This window comes from Symphalangus syndactylus, chromosome 11, assembly GCF_028878055.3.
Source record: "Symphalangus syndactylus isolate Jambi chromosome 11, NHGRI_mSymSyn1-v2.1_pri, whole genome shotgun sequence".
Lineage (NCBI taxonomy): Eukaryota > Metazoa > Chordata > Mammalia > Primates > Hylobatidae > Symphalangus > Symphalangus syndactylus.
The window spans coordinates 59,544,250-59,564,299 of record NC_072433.2 but is presented as its reverse complement, the minus strand read 5'-3'; the positions used below and the strand labels follow the sequence as shown (position 1 = coordinate 59,564,299).

Here is a 20,050-nt window from a genome sequence, read left to right as displayed (position 1 = left end):
GAGAGTGGAAGTCAGGTCCCACAGGTGACCCAGGTGAGGAGAAGGCACCCTCAATCCTTGCCTCCTCTTTAGAAATGAGCATACCTTATGTCTGGTTGGAGCATCTGTAACAAAGGACTTGACTTGAAGGAGAAGTAAGGGCTTACAATGGTCATCACCATATATTGAATGCTCCCCACGTGCCAGCACTCTTCATCCACTCTCCAAAGAAGAAAGCTGCTTAGAGAAGTCAAGGAACTTGCCTAGAGTCACAAAATTAATAGGTGGATAGCATTTTAATCTTGCTCAGTATAAATTCAGAACTACAACTTAGTCATCATACTGTAATGCCTACCAGGAGAAAGAATGCATTGATGAGCTGACATGAATGTCCTGATCCACTTGACAATCGTATTTATTATTGTTAATTGTTAAAGAATTACCTGATCCATAAATCAATTTTCTATCAATTTGATTGGTATCATGGTCTTAAAACATATCCAGTTCCTTGAAGCTCATCCCATCAAGAGGTAGAGACTAACTTCCCTTCCCCTTGAATATGGTCTGGCTTCTAATGAGTAGAATGTTGCATAAATAATGCAATGTGATGTCAAGGCTAGGTTAGGAAAAGCTATAGGACTTCTACATGGCTCCATGTCTTGCAATGCTCATTCTTGAAACCCAGCCACCATGCTGTGAAGAAGCTCAAGCCACACAGAAGCCATGGGGAGGTGCTCCTTCTGATAACCCCTGCTAACCGGCAACAATCACTAGATATGTGAGTGGGAAAGCCTTTGAGATGACCTCAGTCCCAGCACCATCTAATTGCAACCAGGGAGGGATTCTGAGCAAGAACCACATAGCTGATCCTAGTTAATTTCCAGAACAGTGAAAGATAACAATAAATGATTGCCATTAGAAATGGTTAGGGTGAATTAGTTCCTGTAAAACATGATCACTCCTTGAACCCTGGCAAAAAAAATTAAATTAAAAATTAGCTGCTTGACTTGTCTGATTTGACTCCAAAATGAATAAAGTTCACTCTTATAAAACTTTGTCTGGGAGACTTTCCGCTTGCCTTTCTGAGAGTGCTTTTACATTTAAATAATATGGATGATGATGATGATGATTCATGTTACTACTTCTTGAGGGCTAAGGTCTCTACCTGCATTATTTTATTTTCTTATTTTCTTTTTTTGCTCAAAAACAACATAGTATTGTCGTTTTCTTTTTTCTTTTCTTTTCTTTCTTTCTTTTTCTTTTTTTTTTTTTTGAGATGGAGTTTTGCTCTTGTTACCCAGGCTGGAATGCAGTGGCACAATCTCAGCTCACCACAACCTCCTTCTCCCGGGTTCAAGTGATTCTCCTTCCTCAGCCTCCTGAGTAGCTGGGATTACAGGCACCTGACACCACGCCTGGCTAATTTTTTTTTTTTATTTTTTTTTTTTAGTAGAGACAGGGTTTCTTCATGTTGGTCAGGCCGGTCTCAAACTCCCGACCTCAGGTGATCCGCCCACCTCTGCCTCCCAAAGTGCTGGGATTACAGGCATGAGCCACTGTGCTCAGCCAGCAGTATTGTCATTTTCATTTTTGGAACTGAGCTTAAGTAGTTAAGTTGTCCAGACGGGTCGGGCATGGTGACTTACACCTGTAATTCCAGCACTTTTGGAGGCAGATAGGGAGGATCACTTGAGGCCAGAAGTTCAGGACCAACATGGAAAACATGGTGATACCCTGTCTTTATTATTTTTTAAAATCGTCCAGAACACATAGCTAGGAGGCTGCAAGGGTGAGGTCTTTATTGATTCATTGATTCAACATGTATTTTGGAGCCCCTGCAATATATCGCTCTCCATGCCAGGCCCTAAGAAGAAGACAGATGAGGCTTTTGCACTTGTACTCCAGCGTAGCAAACAGGTGATAAGAAAACAAACCAGTAAGTAAATATCTTAATCTATAAGGGCTACTATAATTTTTAAAAACCATAGTCTGAATGGCATAAACAACAGAAATTTATTTTCTCGCAGTTCTAGAGGCTGGGAAGTCCAAGACCAAGGCATTGGGTAATTTGGCTCCCTAGTGAGGGCTCTCTTCCTGGCTTACAGACAGCCACATTCTCACTGTATTATCAAGGGGCAGAGAAAAAGAGCTCTCATCTCTCTTCACCTTCTTATAATGAATCGCATCCCATCATGGTGCACCATCCTTATGACCTTGTCTAAACCTAATGACTGCCCAAAGTCCCCACCTCTAACTACCATCACATTGAGGATAAGGGCTTCAACATCTGAACTTTGGAGGAACATAAACATTCAACTCATAGCAATAAAAATGGCATTGCTAATTGTGATCATTGGTATGAGGAAAAATAGTGATGCACTTTGTGGAATTAAGGTAAGTGACTGTCTTCAATCTGGTGGTTGGCCACAGCCTCTCTGAGAAAATGGCCTTTGAAGGACATGATGTGGGATCTGCACCATGTGATCCTGGAGAAAAAGCATCCCAGGCAGCAGAAACACTGAGAGGAAAGGTAGGGTTTAGGGAAAGGCTTGGTACTTTCAAGGAACAGCGTGTGCACACACACACACACACACACAAAAGAGGATGGCATAACAATGAACAAGAAAAACAGGATATGAGATGAGGTCAAAGAAGGAGGCTGCAGCCAGATCACACAGGGCCTCGTTGACCAAGGTAACAAATGTGGGTGTGTTTAAATAAAAATGGGAAATTTGGAAGTTTTTTTTTAATAGGGTAGTGTTATGGTTTGGCTGTGTCCCCACCCAAATCTCATCTCAAATTGTAGCTCCCATAATTCCCACATATTGTGGGAGGGATCCAGTAGGAGGAGATAATTGAATCATGGAGGCAGTTTCTCCCATACTGTTCTCATGGTAGTAAAGAAGTCTCACAAGACCTGTGGTTTTATAAGGGGTTTCCCCTTTTGCTTCTCTCTTCTCTCTTCTCTCTCATTCTCTCTTGCTTGCCACCGTGTAAGATGTGACTTTTGCATTCCACCATGATTGTGAGGCCTCCCGAGCTACGTGGAACTGTGAGTCCATTAAACCACTTTTTCTTTATAAGTTACCCAGTCTTGGATATGTCTTTATCAGCAGCATGAAAATGGACTACTACAGGTAGTGACATGATCTGGTTAACTTTTAAAAAGTATCATTTCTGGCTGTTCCATGGACCAAATCAAGCAGGGAAAAAGTGGACTGAGAGACTCCAGTCAGGGTCACCAAGGAACACGTAGCTGGACAATATAACCCCTGAACACAACTGAGCTTACAACACCTAGGATTCAGAGTTTGAGCTGCTTTGCCCAGAGCAATATCTATCTAGAAGTGGTCATCCTTCTACTGCAGCAGCAGGAGATTGACAAGCCAGTACTTAGAAAGGCCAGAATGACTAGGTTCTGAATTCAGGAAGAGGGAGTGGATAGGGGGCCATGAAAAGGAGAGGACAGCCATTATCATTTCCATTAATTAAAAGAAGAAAAGGAAATTAAATGAAGTAGGCATCTGATTCAAGAAGTTAGGAAAGGAAATGAAAGCACAATGTGAGACTGTATGCTAGCTCACTGGAAAATCTTGACGAAATGGATGCTTTTCTGGGAAATAATTACTAAAATTCATTCAAGAAATAATATAATCTTAAATAAAGTAGCAGGCTCTGCCATCAGATGGATATGGGTTTTAATCCATTCTCCATGTCTTACTAACTGTGGGAATTTGGGCAACGCCCAATATCTTCACTTCTAAAACAGGAATAGATTGGATACAGTGGCTCACATTTGTAATCCCAGAATTTTGGGAGGACAAGTTGGGAGGATCCCTTGAGCCCAGAGGTTTGCAGCTGCAGTGAGCTATGATGGTGCCACTGAACTCCAGCCTGGGTGACAGAGTGAGACCCTGTCTCAAAAGAAATAAGTAAGTAAATAAATAATGAGGGGTAAAACAGTCCCTGCCTAGAAATAAATGTAACTAGAAAGGTGCATAACATATATAGAGAAAATAACAACAGTTCATCAAGGGAATTTAAAACAAGGTTAGATAAATGAAATTAAGGAATGATTATTTAATAATGTCAATTCTTCCTAAATAAATGCATGGGTTTGATGCAGTTCTAATAAAAATCCCCATACAATTAATTTTGTTTTTGTTATATATGATTTCCTTCGATAAGCAGGGGAAGAATTTGACAAAATGATTATAAGATTTGACTAGAAGAATGAATGAACAAAATAGCCAAGAACAATTTGAAAGTCAAGAAGAATTAGGGAACTGTATTATTCCGTTTTCATGCCACTGATAAAGACATACCCAAGACTGGGCAATTTACAAAAGAAAGAGGTTGAATGGGCTTACACTTTCACATGGCCTGGGGGGGGCCTCACAATCATGGCAGAAGGCAGGGAGGAGCAAGTTGCAAGTTACATGGATGGCAGTAGGCAAAGAGAGAGAGCCTGTGCAGGGAAACTCCCCTTTTTAAAAACCATCAGGTCTCATGAGACTTATTCACTGTCATGAGAACAGCATGGGAAAGACCTGCCCCTATTATTCAATTACCTCCTACTGGGTCCCTCCCACAATACATGGGAATTCAAGATGAGATTTGGGTGGGGACACAGCCAAACCGTATCAGGAACACTCTGAATATAGGTATTAAAATGGACTATAAGGCCAGGCACGGTGGCTCACACTTGTAATCCCAGCACTTTGGGAGGCCAAGGCGGGTGGATCATGAGGTCAGGAGATCGAGACCACGGTGAAACCCCGTCTCTACTAAAAATACAAAAAATTAGCTGGGCGTGGTGGCGGGCGCCTGTAGTCCCAGCTACTTGGAGAGGCTGAGGCAGGAGAATGGTGTGAACCCGGGAGGCGGAGCTTGCAGTGAGCTGAGATTGCGCCACTGCACTCCAGCCTGGGCGACAGAGCGAGACTCCGTCTCAAAAAAAAATAAAAAATAAAAAAAAAATAAAAAATAAAATAAAATGGACTATAATGGTTCAAAGATTAAAATAGCATAGTACATAAATACTGTAACATAGATCAATGTGATAAATATTGTAGCATAAACTCATGTGCTCTATGGATCTATGGGACTAAGTTACAATCATTGCAACATAAACAATGGAATAGTACAGATAGCTCCAAGATAATCTTTCATGTACCTGACTTTATTAGATAATAAAAGTGGTCATACAAGTCTATGGAAAAAGAAGTAGCATTCAATAAATGACCCTGGGACAATTGATTAATATTTGAAGGGAATAAATAAAGCAAAATTAAATCTTCATCTCATACTATAGATCAATGTAAATTCCAGATTAATTAAAAAGTATAAAATAATTTAAAAGTTAATGAAAACTAATAAACAATCCAGACAAAGTTCCGGCACCTTGATCACTTAATCACAGGCATCTAATCCTTTGCTGTATCTGTGCTGGAAATTACAGAAGTCTGGCACCCATATATTTGAAACTTTAAAATATTTATACTCAATATAGCATGGATGAAACAAAATTCAAAAAGGGATATTTAGTGGGTGTTGGGGATCAATATAAAAGGAAATAAATATTTACTTAATCTGTTCAAGGAACAGTAGAGGGAAAAGGGACCTTTAAGAACAAGAAATAGGCTGACTGCAGTAGTTGATGCCTGTAATCCCAACACTTTGGGAGGCCAAGGCAGGTGGATTGCTGGAGACCAGGAGTTTGAGACCTGCCTGGCCAACATGGGGAAAACCCTTCTCTACTAAAATACCGAAATTAGGTGGTGTTGTGGCGGGTGCCTGTAATCCCAGCAACTCAAGAGACTGAGGCAGGAGAATTGCTTGAACCCAGGTGGTGGAGGTTGCAGTGAGACAAGATCACACAACTGCACTCCGGCCTGGGTGACGAAGCCAGACTCTGTCTCAAAAAAAAAAAAAAAAAGAAATCAGAATAATAGTTAAGAAGAATAAATTAATTTAAAAATAAGAGATTATCATGCATAACTTTATGCTGATAAATTAGAAAATGTTGATGAAATAGATTATTAAAAAACATATGGCCAAAAAAATGATTCCAGAAGAAGAAATAAAAAATCTGAGTAAAGCCATGGAGAAAACTGAAAAATTATTCAAAGAATGGCAGTGGGCTCAGGTGCTTTCATGGACGAAATCATAATGTTGTTTGGAAAAACTGCTGGAAGTTATTGGAATCTATACTTCAATGTCTCATCCACAAGGCACCTTGGGGACCCATGGGAGCTAGGCAGGTGACTAAGGAGCGATCTTCAGGCAGAAGATCATAAGGTGGGCTGGGGACTGCAGTAAACAGAGGCAGGCATGCTTCATCAAATGCAGATGCTACTCTCCTCCAACCAATTGCCAGCAGGAATGTGGGCCCACATTCAATTCATTTCAGTGTAAATTGCAAAACCAGGCAGGCAAAACAAAACATCAGAACCTGTGAGCTATCAGCTTGCACATTCTCCTGAAGATGCTAAAAATGTGGAAGGGTTTAGGGAAAGGCAATCCCCATAACATTATCTGGAATCACTTGTGAAGCTGTTTCTCCAAAGAGATAATTACCCTAGTCAGTCCTTCAAGGTGGGACATTTTGCTCAATAACTTTGGGTCAGTACTGAGGCAAGCCAACTGAGTAGCAAAATATAAATATTTTACCTTGTGATGGGTAGCAAAAAGGAAAAAAAATGTTTTACCTTTTACTTCAATCTGAGCACTTCTCAGATTATGGCAAAGGGAGGCCAGGCTATTTTGAACAAATAATTCATTCAACAAATAATTATCGAGCACCCACTATGTGTTATGTGCTATTATGAGTATAGGGCTAGTGCAGTGAATAAAATAGAAAAATTCTCTACTCTATGGAACTTTATGCTTTAGAGACTAAAAAAATGAACAAGAAGAACCCAGGGTCTTCCAGTCATTTTCAATGTTAAGAACCTTACTTTTGTAATTAGAACTCATGTGCAGGCATTGAAAAGCCCAATCTGGAGGCAATAGGATGTCTGGCACTTGCTTCAGAATGATAGTTAATGGAGCATAGACATGACAAGATTGGCCATGAGTCAGTCACTGTTGCAGCCAGCAATGGGTACAAGGGCATCCATTCATTCTTCTTTTCTGCCCATTTTGTATATGTTTGGAAATTTCTCATAATAAAAACATGTTTAAAGTCCAATTTAGTTGAAATAAAAACTACAACCTCCCATTCCATTCAAAGCATTTCCCTCTGTCCAGTTCTAGCCTGACCATCAGTGGAGAGCCTCCACTAGTGGGAATGAGGGGAGGGATGTCCTCTCATTTCCCTTCTTCTGTTGAAGGTTCCCCTGGGGCCGAAATGGGAGGGTGGCATCTGGGGTTTGGTAGAGGGTGAGAGGTGAAAGTCTTACTTAGATGGTGCAATCAGTGGTTCTATTTTGTTTTGTCATTGTTTTGTTTTTTGAGACAGAGTCTTGCTCTGTCGCCCAGGCTGGAGTGCAGTGCAGTGATCTTGGCTCACTGCAACCTCCACCTCCCGAGTTCAAGAGATTCTTCTGCATCAGCCACCTTAGTAGCTGAGATTACAGGCGTGCGCCACCATGCCCAGCTAAATTTTTTGTAGTTTTAGTAGAGACGGGGTTTCCCATATTGGCCAGAATGGTCTCAAGCTCCCAGCCCCAAGTGATCTGCCCGCCTCGGCCTCCCAAAGTGCTGGGATTACAGGTGTGAGCCACCTTGCCCAGCCTATGGTTCTATTTTGGCTGCTGCTCTCTGACATCCATATGCTGTTCTCTTGTGGGCATGGTCCCATGAAGACAGCTTGAGCTCAGTTACTTTCTCAGCATCTACTTGGTACTCAGCACATCTCTGATACACCAAATCCTGAAAGTGGATACTGCTTTGTGATGCTCTCTCTTCCTGCTCTGCAGTGGAAGGTGGTTCCAACCAACCCGTTGCTATCATAGTTCTACAGGTAGAATCCAGGCACCAGCCCCCATGTTCAGGTGTTCACGTGTGCCCCAAACACCAGACAACACTTGCCAATTTCTCCCCAGTAGTCCCACATGATGTTCTGCTGGAACCCACTGCTCTCTTCTAGGTACCAACCTAGAGTCTCCACAGCGCAGCAAGCATCAGGGAGTAGGGTGTTAGTCTCCCCTAATCTCTCCAATAAGCTGATTGGGCCTCTTCTTACTTGCTTGGTGGGCAAGAGCTACTCCCTCTTCTATCATGGGGATGGAATAAGAAAAATCCAAAGTACCTTCCTCCCGTAGCCATTTCTCCCACCTCATTGAACTCCAGCCTTCAGTCTAGATCGTTGAGTTGGGAGTCATCAGAGTGAGCACCACAGGACCCACTTGGCCATCTCTTGGTAAATGCTAGAGAGTCATGTGGCAGCTCTTTGACTCTAGATGTGGGAATATTTCATGCTTATTGTTTTCACCTTTGAGGCTTTCGCCAACATTCCAAGCCGCTAGGAAGAGCCCCAAACTACATTCTATTTCACTTGATTTTAGGAAGGTTTCCAAAGTGGTTTTAAGCTTCTTAGTTGTCTATTTGAGGTATTTATCTCATCTCTCAATAAAGACACCTTTTGAATCTCTAACTGCCTCTTGGGTCATTTTGTTTTCCTCTTGTGTAAGTCTCAGGGAAACTGAATAACCACATAATAGCCATTTGTTATTCTGAAGGTGGCAGATTAAAGCAAATCTCATTAGGAGCCAGCTTCTTTGGCATCATACTTCTATTTACAGCTGCAGCTGACATTTATTGAACACTTAATACGTGCCAGGCACTGTGTTAAGCACTTATGTGTATTATCATCTGTAATCCTCATTACACAAGAAGGAGGTTTCATTGACCGAAGAGATAGTTTCTATTACTATCCATATTTTATTTATGAGGAAAAAGTGACCCTGAAAGATTACCTGGAAATCATCATTCTCAGTAAACTATTGCAAGGACAAAAAACCAAACACCGCATGTTCTTACTCATAGGTGGGAATTGAACAATGAGAACACATGGACACAGGAAGGGGAACATCACACTCCGGGGACTGTTGTGGGGTGGGGGGAGGGGGGAGGGACAGCATTAGGAGATATACCTAATGCTAAATGACGAGTTAATGGGTGCAGCACACCAACATGGCACATGTATACATATGTAACTAACCTGCACATTGTGCACATGTACCCTAAAACCTAAAGTATAATAATAATAAGATAAAATAAAATAAAATAAAATAAAATAAGAAAGATTACATTTCTCAAGGTCACACAACAGATGATACAATTAGGACTCTAACCCAAGCTTCTGTAACCCCACATCCCATTTTCTCTACCAATACTGTCTGCCATGCTCCAAGTGCGGTGTTTGGTGCTTCCATAGATTCAAGTTTCTCTCCTAAAACCTGTTCCGGATTAGAGATGAACAAAGGTTCTTTCTCCTGGTTCTTCTGGCAAAGTTTGTCCAAGACACAATTTGGGGGATCTTTATCCTGAGTCTGTTTTCTAAAGTCAGGTCTTGGGGAAATGGCCAATTTCACAACCTCCCCACCTCATACCTCAATCTGGGTGGTGTGAAGAAGAGCAAAGCCCTAGGGAAGCTTGGAGCCAAAGTCTTGCCATCTTCTGAGTCTCTGCTACAATTTCTTGTCCTGTGGAGCACAGCCAAGGCACTGATGTACCACTAAGAAACAAAACAAAACAAAAACTCAAATTTGACCACATCATTCCCTGCTTAAAACCTCTCAATGTTCCCCATAGTTTTCAGGAAACAGTCATATTCTTTAACATCCAAGGCATCAATACAATATCTCTTGCCTGAGTTAATGCCACCGCCTCCTAATTCATCTCCAATCCTTTACTCTTGCTTGTGCCATGCACTCCGTGGCTAGAGTGAAATCTCTGAACTGTAAATCAGATCTTGTTAACTCCCTTGCTTAAAATTGTGCAATGGCTTCACTCTGCAAAAGAATTAACACCCAAACTTCATTTAGCCTGGCCAACTAGGTCTATACAATCTGGCCACAGTCCACTTCCCTAACCTGATTTTCTGCCATTTTTCCTCTTGTTTATCATTTGTCTACCACTTGACCTTTTCTGTTTTTCAACAAGTTGCATTCATGATCCTTCTGCTGGGGATACCTTTTTCTAGATTCTCTTAGAACTGACTCCTCCTTCACTATTGACTTTTCTCAACTCAGAAACCACCTCCCCAGAATGCCCCACTGACCATGCTACCTAAGGCAGTCCTTCTACTGCCAAGATTGGTCATATTGTATCACATCGCTTATGTTTATTTTTTGCAGCATTTTTCACTGCCTTCATTTTTTTGTTTGTTTGTTTTGTTGGTTGGTTTCATGTTTACTGGCTTTCTCCCTCATCTAAAATATAAGCTCTTTCAAGGCAGGGAATCTGTCTTGCTCATTGCTGTACCCTTAGAACCTACAGCAGTGCTTAGCAAATAAGTAGATCTTAATAGATATTTGTTGAATGATCTAACATGGCTAAAATTCCCTGAATAATTTGGAATCTGTATATCTGTAGTGCACAATGAATATCTATTATTCTTTACTTCCTACCATTTATCCAACATTTTCTAGTAACAGCACCCTTGATTTTCTCTAAAACATCATCCTTTATGCTACTGTCAGTCCACATGGATTAAAATAAGGCTGGTTTTCCTTCCTATATGCCCAGAGATTGGAAAGGTAGCCCAAACCTAAAAATCAGTGAATTCGATTTTGTGTCCATTATGATTGGTTCAGGTGGGTATGAACTAAATGAGTCAATAAGAAAGCAGCCCCAAGACATTTACTGTAACTGTTGGTGGAGAGATGTCCTCTTTCTCCTAGGATTTCTCAGCTGGTAAGATGCAAACCAGGAGCTCTTGGTGCTTGAGGAGACAGCCTGCTAAGTGCAGAGAGGAGAGGGCAGAGATGGAGAGAGATGTATCCCAGAAGCTATAGATATCTACCTTTGGACTTTTAAGTTACACATATTAATTGATTACTTCTGTTTGTCTTATATACTTTAAGTTGGATTTCTGTTAACTGTGACTAGAAGCTTATGACCAATAGACTACCTCTCTAATTTCATGTCTCCTTGCCTGAATAAATTAGGAATTGTGCTCATCTGCTAAACTTGAAAAGGGGTGAAATAGGCTAAGGAGTCTGTTTTCATCATGTAATGAGAATTGTGGAGATAAAAGCTTTTGGCCTGGAGTAGTAGCTCCATAACGCTATCAGAGACTCTGGCTTCTTTCAGTATATCTCAGTTGCCCAGGCTGGAGTGCAGTGATATAGGATCCTAGCTCACTGCAGCCTCCATGTCCAGGGCTCAAGTGATCTTCCCACCTTGGCCTCCCAAGTAATAAGGATTACAGACATACTCCAGCATACCTGGCCAAAAAAAAAAAAAGAAGAAAAAAGAAAACTTTCAGAGATAAGAGGGGACCTTGCTATGTTGCTCAGGATGGCCTTGTACTCCTGGGCTCAAGTGAGCCTCTCACCTCAGCCTCCTGAATAGTTGGCATTACAAGCGTGAGCCACCACACCTGGATCAGGCTTATTCTGTTTTATTTTCAGGTATCCTAAACATGTGCTTGTTACCTTATGTAACAACATGGCTGATCTGACTCCACCATTAAGTCCTAGTTCCGGGTAGGAAGAAAGCCAAGAGCAAAAGGTGTCAGCTACGTGCTGGCAAAGTCTGTCCAAAAACCTGCTGGGAGGAGATTTTACAGAAAGCCCACAGAACAACTTTTGTTTTCCCTTTCTTAAATTTTGGTAAAATATATGTAATATTTGCCATTGTAAACATTTGTAAGCATACAATTCAGTGGCATTAATCACATTCACAAGGTTGTGCAATCATCACCTCTATTTCTAAAATTGTTTCATATATCTAACAAAAATTCTGTAACTATTAAGCAGTAACTCCTCATTCCTGTCTCCTCTTAGCCCCTGATAAACTCTTATCTACCGTCTGTCTCTGTGCACTTGCCTGTTCTACATACCTCATATAAATGGAATCATGCCATATTTGTCCTTTTGCATCGGGCTTATTTCGCTTAGCACAGTGTCTTCAAGATTCATCCATGTTGTGACATGTATCTGAACTTCACTCCTTTTTATGGCTGAATAATATTCCACTCTATGTATATACCACATTATGTTTATCCATTCGTCTGTTGATGAATACTTGGGTTGTTCTCACGTTTTAGCCATTATCTACACTGCAATTTTTGATTACATTGTATCAGTCAGAATTTTATGACAAAACCATCTTTCTCTGTAAGGAAAACTGAACAATGTAACTTTATTTCAGCTAGGGAGAGTGTCCCCAGTCACAATTGGAGTCTTATGTAAGAAGAAATAAGGAAAGACTTCTGGGTAAGTAACTAGAAGATTCTGCAACAATCCACTTTTTTTTTTGCCAGCAAATATCATTATTTAAAAAATATGTAGAGGGTACAAATGCAGTTTTATTTCATGCATATATTGCATAGTGGCGAAGTAGTGTACCCATCACCCAAATAGTAGTGTACCCATCACCCAAATAGTAAATATTGTACCCAATAGGTAATTTTTTAGCCCTCACCCCCCTCCTACCCTCTTTTGGAGTCTCCAAAGTCTATTTTTTCTACTTTGTATGTCCATGTGTACCCATTGTTTAACTCTCACTTATAAGTGAGAACATGTGGCATTAGACTTTCTGTTTCTGAGTTATTTTAGTGAGGATAATGACCTCCAATTTTATCCATATTGCTGCAAAAGACATAATTACATTCTTTTTTATGGATGCATAGTATTCTATGGCATATATATGCATATGTGTATATATATATATGTATACACACACACATATATCACATTTTCTTTATCCAATCCTCCATTGATGGACACTTTGGTTCACTTCATATTTTTGTATTGTGATTAGTGCTGCAAAAAACATACAAGTGCGAGTATCTTTTTGATATAATTATTTATTTCCCTTTGGGTATATACCCAGTCTACCTAGTAGTGGGATTGCTGATCGAACAGTAGAATAGTAGTCCTATTTTTAGCTCTTTAAGAAATCTTTTTTCCTTTTCTTTTTTTGTTTTTTAGACAGAGTCTTGCTCTATCATCCAGGCTGGGGTGCAGTGTCGCAATCTCAGATCACTGCAGCCTCTCTGCCTCCTGGATTCAAGTGATTCTCCTGCCTCAGCCTCCCAAGTAGCCGGCACTACAAGCACACACCACCACACCTGGCTAATTTTTGTATTTTTAGTAGAGATGGGGCTTCTCCATGTTGGCCAGGCTGGTCTCAAACTCCTGACCTCAAGTGATCCACATGCCTCAGCCTCCCAAAGTGCTGGGATTACAGGCGTGAGCCACTGCGCCCAGCCAAGATATTTTTATACTGTTTTCCATAAAAGCTGTACTAATTTACATTCCCACCAACAGTATGTAAGCCTTTCCTTTCCTCTGCATCCTCACCAACATCTGTTATTTTTTGACTTTTTAATAATAGCCATTCTAACTGGAAAAAGATGATACCCCATTGTGGTTTTAATTTGCTTTTCTCTGATAATTAGTCAGCAAATGTCATTCTATACATAGAATACATTTACCTTTACCCAAAAGACATCACCCCCAAAGTCTCATCCACGTAAAAGGTAAGATTTCTGGGCAGTTTGCAGCCCTCTTCAGCAGGTTTTGGTGTGTCCTCTCTTGGTCTAAACTAAAAGGCAATTTACTTGCTTCCAGCACATCCATCATTCAATAGTGCAGAAGGAGCCACATGATAAAAAAAAAAAAAAAAAAAACTCCTTTTAAAATCAGAGACTGAAGTACACACAGCAGTCACACATGTATAGAAGTGATCAACTGAGCAAGAATAACAATATTTCTCTTTCCTAAGAATGGAAGACTTCCCTGGCTAGCAAATCTGTTCCCTTTTCAGAGAGAAACTTTCTTATTCATTACTTTTCATCACCCTACTCTCTGCCCCCTGGAAGGTTCTTCTGTGTCCATCTCTCTCCCTAGACTCATCTGAGGTGGAATTGGAAAGGACAAGCTTCCTGTTGGGCTCAAGGATCTTTTAGGAGTTTAGCTGTTTAGGGATTTAATAGTCTCAGGTTGCTATGTATCAAGCTTGAGAATTGTTTGGGAATGTAGTTCCTTACTATTCCTCCTTGTTGTCTTAGGTAGCATTCCCTAGACGCAGAGCCTAAGGCAGAGACTTGGATGCCAAAGACTTATTGAGAAAGTAATCTTTAGGAAAAACCCCAAGGGAGTATGGGAACAAGCATAAGAAAAGACAATGATTCTCCAGTTGTGGTTTCCTAAAGAGCAGCATTAACACCTCTTGAGAACTTGCTGAAAATGAACATCTTCAAGCACCACCCACCTTGGAAACTTTGAGGGTGGAGCCCAATAATGTCTCATTCAACAAGCCTTCTAAGCGATTCTAATGCACACTATGGTTTGGCAACCACAGAGGATGGAGATGAAGCCCAACAAGGATGCGGTAGTCTTGGCCTGATCATCGGAAGACTCTGGAGCATAAATTATATCTCAGAGTTGTCCCTGCCTCTGGCAAGAGGCCAGCCTTTTGCACCCTTGTATCTGACTGCAGGGAGAAGGGCTCTAATTCCTTGAGAGAGGCAGCTCCCATCAGCTGAGACCAATTATCCCAGGAAGGGGCAGCTGTGGGTTAGAAAGGTCAGGGTTAGAGGGGTATAAATGCACCAATTTAGTAAAGAGAATCTGAAGAGTGGTATAACAACAACAACTTCTTCTTCTTCTTCTTCTTCTTCTTCTTCTTCTTCTTCTTCTTCTTCTTCTTCTTCTTCTTCTTCTTCTTCTTCTTCTTCTTCTTCCTCCTCCTCCTCCTCCTCCTCCTCTTCTTTGAGACAGAGTCTCACTCTATCGCCCAGGCTGGAGTGCAGTGGCACCATCACGGCTCACTGTAGTCTTGAACTCCTAGGCTCAAGGTACTCTCCTGCCTCAGTCTCTTGAGTAGCTTGGATTACAGGTGTTCACTACCATGCCTGGCTAATTTTAATTTTTTTAAATTTTATTTATTTATTTATTTTTTGAAGAGACAAGGTCTCACTATGTTGCCCAGGCTGGTCTCAAACTCCTGGCCTTAAGTGATCTTCCCACCTCAGCCTAACAAAGTGCTGGGATTACAAGAACAAGCCACTGCATCTGGCCTGCAATTGCTCTTATTGGTCCAATTGTCTCTGTCCTCTTCATGAGACTAAGAGTTTCAAGTGATCAAGAGCAATGTCTTTCCTGCTTGTTATTTGCTCATCAGTGCCTGTCACAGGTGTAAATCTTAATAATTACTTATGCAATTAGTTGATTAAACAAATACTATTTAAATGCCTACTGTATCCTGAGCACTATTCTAGGGTCTGATAATTTAGATTTGAACAAGACAAAGCACCTGTTCTCATGGAGTTCTTTGGCTTTAGTTGGGAAGATGACAATAAGCCCAAAAACATATATGTACATATACACAGTATAATGTCAGATATTGATAAATGCTATGAAGAAAAATACAGCAGAGTGAGAGTGTAGAGAGAAGTATGGGGTGTTATTTTTAGATAGAGCAGTTAAAGAATTCTCTAAGAAGGTGACATTTGCACTGAGGTATGAATGAAGTGAGGGATTGAACCATGACAATATCTAGTGGCCGCAATTTGTATGTAAATTCAAAATTATTCTAAAATAAATGTTTCTTACATATAAAGCATATTCAGGGAAGAGCATTCTCAGCACAGGAAATCAATGGATGAGTCACAGGAAACACCTGGCATTTCTGTATCGATAAAACAGGAGGTAGTTGGAGGAGATGGACAGCTGGCACGCTGCTTACTGTTTTTATTCATTTTTGAATTAACTTTAAACTTTTATCAAAACATACATGTATAAGATTTTTAAAATCATATAGGACAGAAGTGGCTGTAGGGAAAAACAACTGTTCTGGTCCCACCCTGTTCATTCTCATTACTCATTTCATTTTATTTTAGTTCATTACCCCAACCTCTCTTCTTCTCTTCTCCAAATATAGATTAGAATATTTTTATTTTCATATTGGTTATCTTTAATTTTCAATGACATAGTAGATACTCTAGATCTCCTTTTATCAACTCTAGAAGTATATCTTGGCTATTCTCTTTGTATAATAATATCAGGATGTTACATCCTACCATTCCTCCCCTCCTTCTACCTCCAATTTCTATCACTGTCTAGAGAGTAGAAACATAACTTCATGTAACGGGGTTCAAAGAGAGCATAGAGGGTTTCAGATACTGAAAGAAGGTTAACAAGACTGAAGTTGAAATAATGATGTGTGAATGTTTTGTAAGCATATTTGGCTTTTAATGCTTTTTTCTATAGGTTGAATCTAAAAGTAGAAAACTCATAACAAGGCTATGTGTGAACATCAAGAGAGAATTCAAGATGGCGGGGATGACACTCTTTTTTCCATGTGTGCCTGGTTTTCATCATCTCCTTGACTTACACATATGTGGGTGCCTTTGCCTCTGAAGACTTTTTCTCTTCTTTAACTGATGATGCTCCATTCTCTTCTGACAAAAGGTAAAGCTGGTTTGGTACCACTGACACCCAGCTTAGCTGGGGTCCAATATCTTCAGAGCCCCATATCCTGCCATGTTGTCTTCTCCTTCATGGTCACATTTACTGCTGATCCCATGGACATCACTGGAGTGGTGCCACAGGTAGATCACATAGACTTTTCACAGCAAAGTCTTCTGAGGTATCACAGAATTTCCCCCTTTTCTAAGAACTATCCTCCCACAACTGACAGGGGCTGGTCCTGATAGCTACGTTTATACTACGTGACCCTGAATCCTTGGCCACAGCTGCATGGACCAGGAAGTGGCAAGGAACATAAGCTAGGCCGATCAGGTTGTCTCTACTGGAAATTTTGAATTAGGACTAAAACTTCCCAGTTTAGTCTGGGTGGGTTTCTTAAATAGAGATGACATAAGAACTCAAAATCTAGCTTCTATTTCAAGGATCAAAGAATAGATGAAGCAAAACAATTTTTCAACTAAAAATATGAAAAGAGGCAGAGATGCAAAATGAAGTGACTGTCAAGACTCCTGATGGCATTTTTTTTTTTTTTTGCTGGTTCCAGCTCCCTGCTGAGCCCTGATTGAACCTCTGCCCTATGGTTCCTTGAAACATCTTCATATTATTGTACTAAATCTCCTGTTTTCTTAAGCTAGCTCTGGTAAGTTTTTGCCATTTACAGGCAAAGTGAACTCACTAATAAAATATTCCCAACTGCATAATCTTCTCCCTGGGGGATGGGAATCATATCTGTATTCTCCAAGGTGCTGAGCACATAGGGGAATGCCTTGCACATAGTAGGCACTTGAAAAGCATCTGTTGAATTGAAGCAACTGTCAGTACTCCTTCTGAAATGACACAACCATTTACAGGGGTCACTGACCCCTCCAGATGTATGAGAAGATGGACAGGAAAAAGCATAAATAGATACACCGTGCCAACTACTTCACTAGCTGACAGCCCAATGGAAGAAAACAAAAGTCTTAATAAGAGAATCAGATATCAGTTGCAAGATGTCTAAATGTCTTCTAGTCTTCTGCCAGATAAGTGGGATCACAGAGGGCTATTAGCAAATACGAGTCTAGCTCCAACCCGCACTGGAGAGAGCTCTGAATCTCTTGGGTCCCTCATTGATCTGTTGAAAGAGCCCTCTAGTGGTGAAAATGAGGAACGATCTCTAGCCTTACAAGCAGATTCTACGCACCCAGGTCCACACACCTACACATTGAATTGAATGAAAGGATGAGGTCACCCCCTAGTAAGTTGGGCGGCATGATAGAGAACTAACTGCGGCCTCCCTGCTCCCACACTCCCACTCCGTTCAGTTGTTCTGACTTGCTCCACATGCAGGTTCAGGACTTCCCACAGTGATCAGGTTGGCCCTGGACAGGAATTCCAAAGAATGAGCCTGCCTCACCAAGTCAGAGGCTCAGGACAAAGCTCCAGTTTTATCACATGTATCCCTTTCTCTTATTCAGCAAAACTGGGTGCATCCTGACTCATAATTGTTATCTTCATCTACCTGAGCTCCTGATCCTTTTCCCCCAACTATCCTTCTGCTAGGCCCCTGGGCACCATACTCTGCTTGTCTGGGCTTCTGTTGTAGAGCTAAATGGGTGGAGATGAAGATGCTGCTGTTCCACTGTGGGTCTGGTAAATGGAGAGATTGGGGCATACTATCCCTTAGCCCGAAGCTCACTCACCTTTCATCAACATGGTCCTTCTTTGAAAGAAGACCTTTCTCACTTCTATCAGAGCAAGAGAAGAATCAAACAGATCCTGAAATGACTGCTTTGATCATATTAATTATTTCATCTTATTTAACTTTCTGAGAGTGGGGAGGGAAATTTTTGCTAACTGAATTAATCCCTCCCAAGAAATACCAACCTCACCTCCATGTTACATATGGCTTCCCCTTAAAAAAGAAAGGTAATAATAATCAAGGCAGGATATTTTTATTAAGACGCAAATTTTCATTTTGGGAAAGAAAATGACACTAAGAAACTTGTAGGGGCCCTTGTGTATCCTCTCCCTACTATCTTCTGTCATTCTTCTGGAGTATGGCTATGGTCCTGGCCCCAAGTTTATCCATTCCATTGTGGATTATGTGGCAAGATTTCAGTATTTCTATCTCCTGTCCATAAATCAGTGTTTGTGAACCACGACACATGCATATGCAACTAAATGCACATAGGTATACACACCTACATATTCAAATATATACTATACCTACACACGTGCATGCATACACATACATGTGCAAATATGTATGCATATGCGTAGCAAAAATGCCAGGCATTCGCAGCAAATATGTTCACATGGTCCATAATACTGTCTGCAGGTACAAACATACATTTACATACTTGCTTTACTTTTATGACAAATTCACAGGCATTCAGAATTTATAACTAAACTGAACATAGCACAGGTGAGCATTCAAACACAATCACTCCACAGCTATATATTCAAACTTCCTCCTGCACACGAGTATTTATCTAACACCAAGAATAAAGTCTTCAATCTTAACACCAAAATGAAAGTAGCAAAGTCACCAAGAAGTTGTGAGCTGCATTTGCGAACCCTTCAATATATTGCTGCTACCCAGTCACCTGAATAGAAGCTCCCAGGCAGCCAGAGATGGCACCAGGGGAGTATGTGTGTCTGCGATTACCTCCCGTTATATTTCCGTCCAGCTAAATAACATTCAAACATGACAGTTGGTTGCGGACACATCTCAGGAACTGCGGAAACAACCCAAGCAGCCTCGTTTCCAACTTCCTGACCTCTGGATATCCGTCCCAGGAGGCCTAAGAAAAAAAATAATAAGGGCGTTTCTGTGGGCTGTTTCTAGTCAACTCGGTGTGTGCCCATGCATATGCCAGAATATATAGTAATAAAAAGCTGGTTAAATGCTGGTCCTTTGCAATACTGGCTATTTCCAAGGAAGAGAGCTTTCAGGTGTGAAATGCCATTTGCACTTCGGACTAACAAGCAAAGCAGACCTAACTTCACCTGCTTCATGGTCTGACTTAGATAACAATGTTAACAAATGAATATCTCAGAGACCTTTGAACAAAATCTGACATTTTCAGTGACTCTCCCACCATGAATCCATCACCCCCTTCAATGTAGATGTGTTAAAATGTATAAAAGGCGTATTCAAAGACCAAAATCTTATAGTCTTTTGCCCAAGGTCCCTAATATGTGTATGACAGAGTCTATATATATTTAGCTTCTTCCATCTTTTAGGAATACATGATCATATATATATGAACAGTTCCGGGTCTGATCTGAGCAGGTTGTCTCCGGTGTAAACCAGAGCTCCAGAGAAAGGAGGGTAGACATATTGGTTTGTTTGCTGGGGAACCAAATTGAGACAGACTCTACACAGATGTGATTGTGACAACACTTTTTGCCCGCCTAAGCGAGCCATAGAGCCGTCTCCAGAGCTGCCGGTGCCTTTAAGAAGACTCGGTCTTTCG

General features: G+C 40.9%; 1 long non-coding RNA gene across 1 annotated transcript; it reads left to right on the top strand.

Moving 5' to 3' along the window:
• On the top strand, positions 1 to 17,287 carry LOC129492520 (uncharacterized). Its single transcript, XR_008660926.1, has 4 exons — positions 1 to 33; positions 12,304 to 12,368; positions 16,371 to 16,571; positions 17,134 to 17,287. It is a non-coding gene; the product is annotated as an uncharacterized lncRNA (long non-coding RNA).
• The last annotated feature ends 2,763 nt before the right edge of the window (positions 17,288 to 20,050 follow it).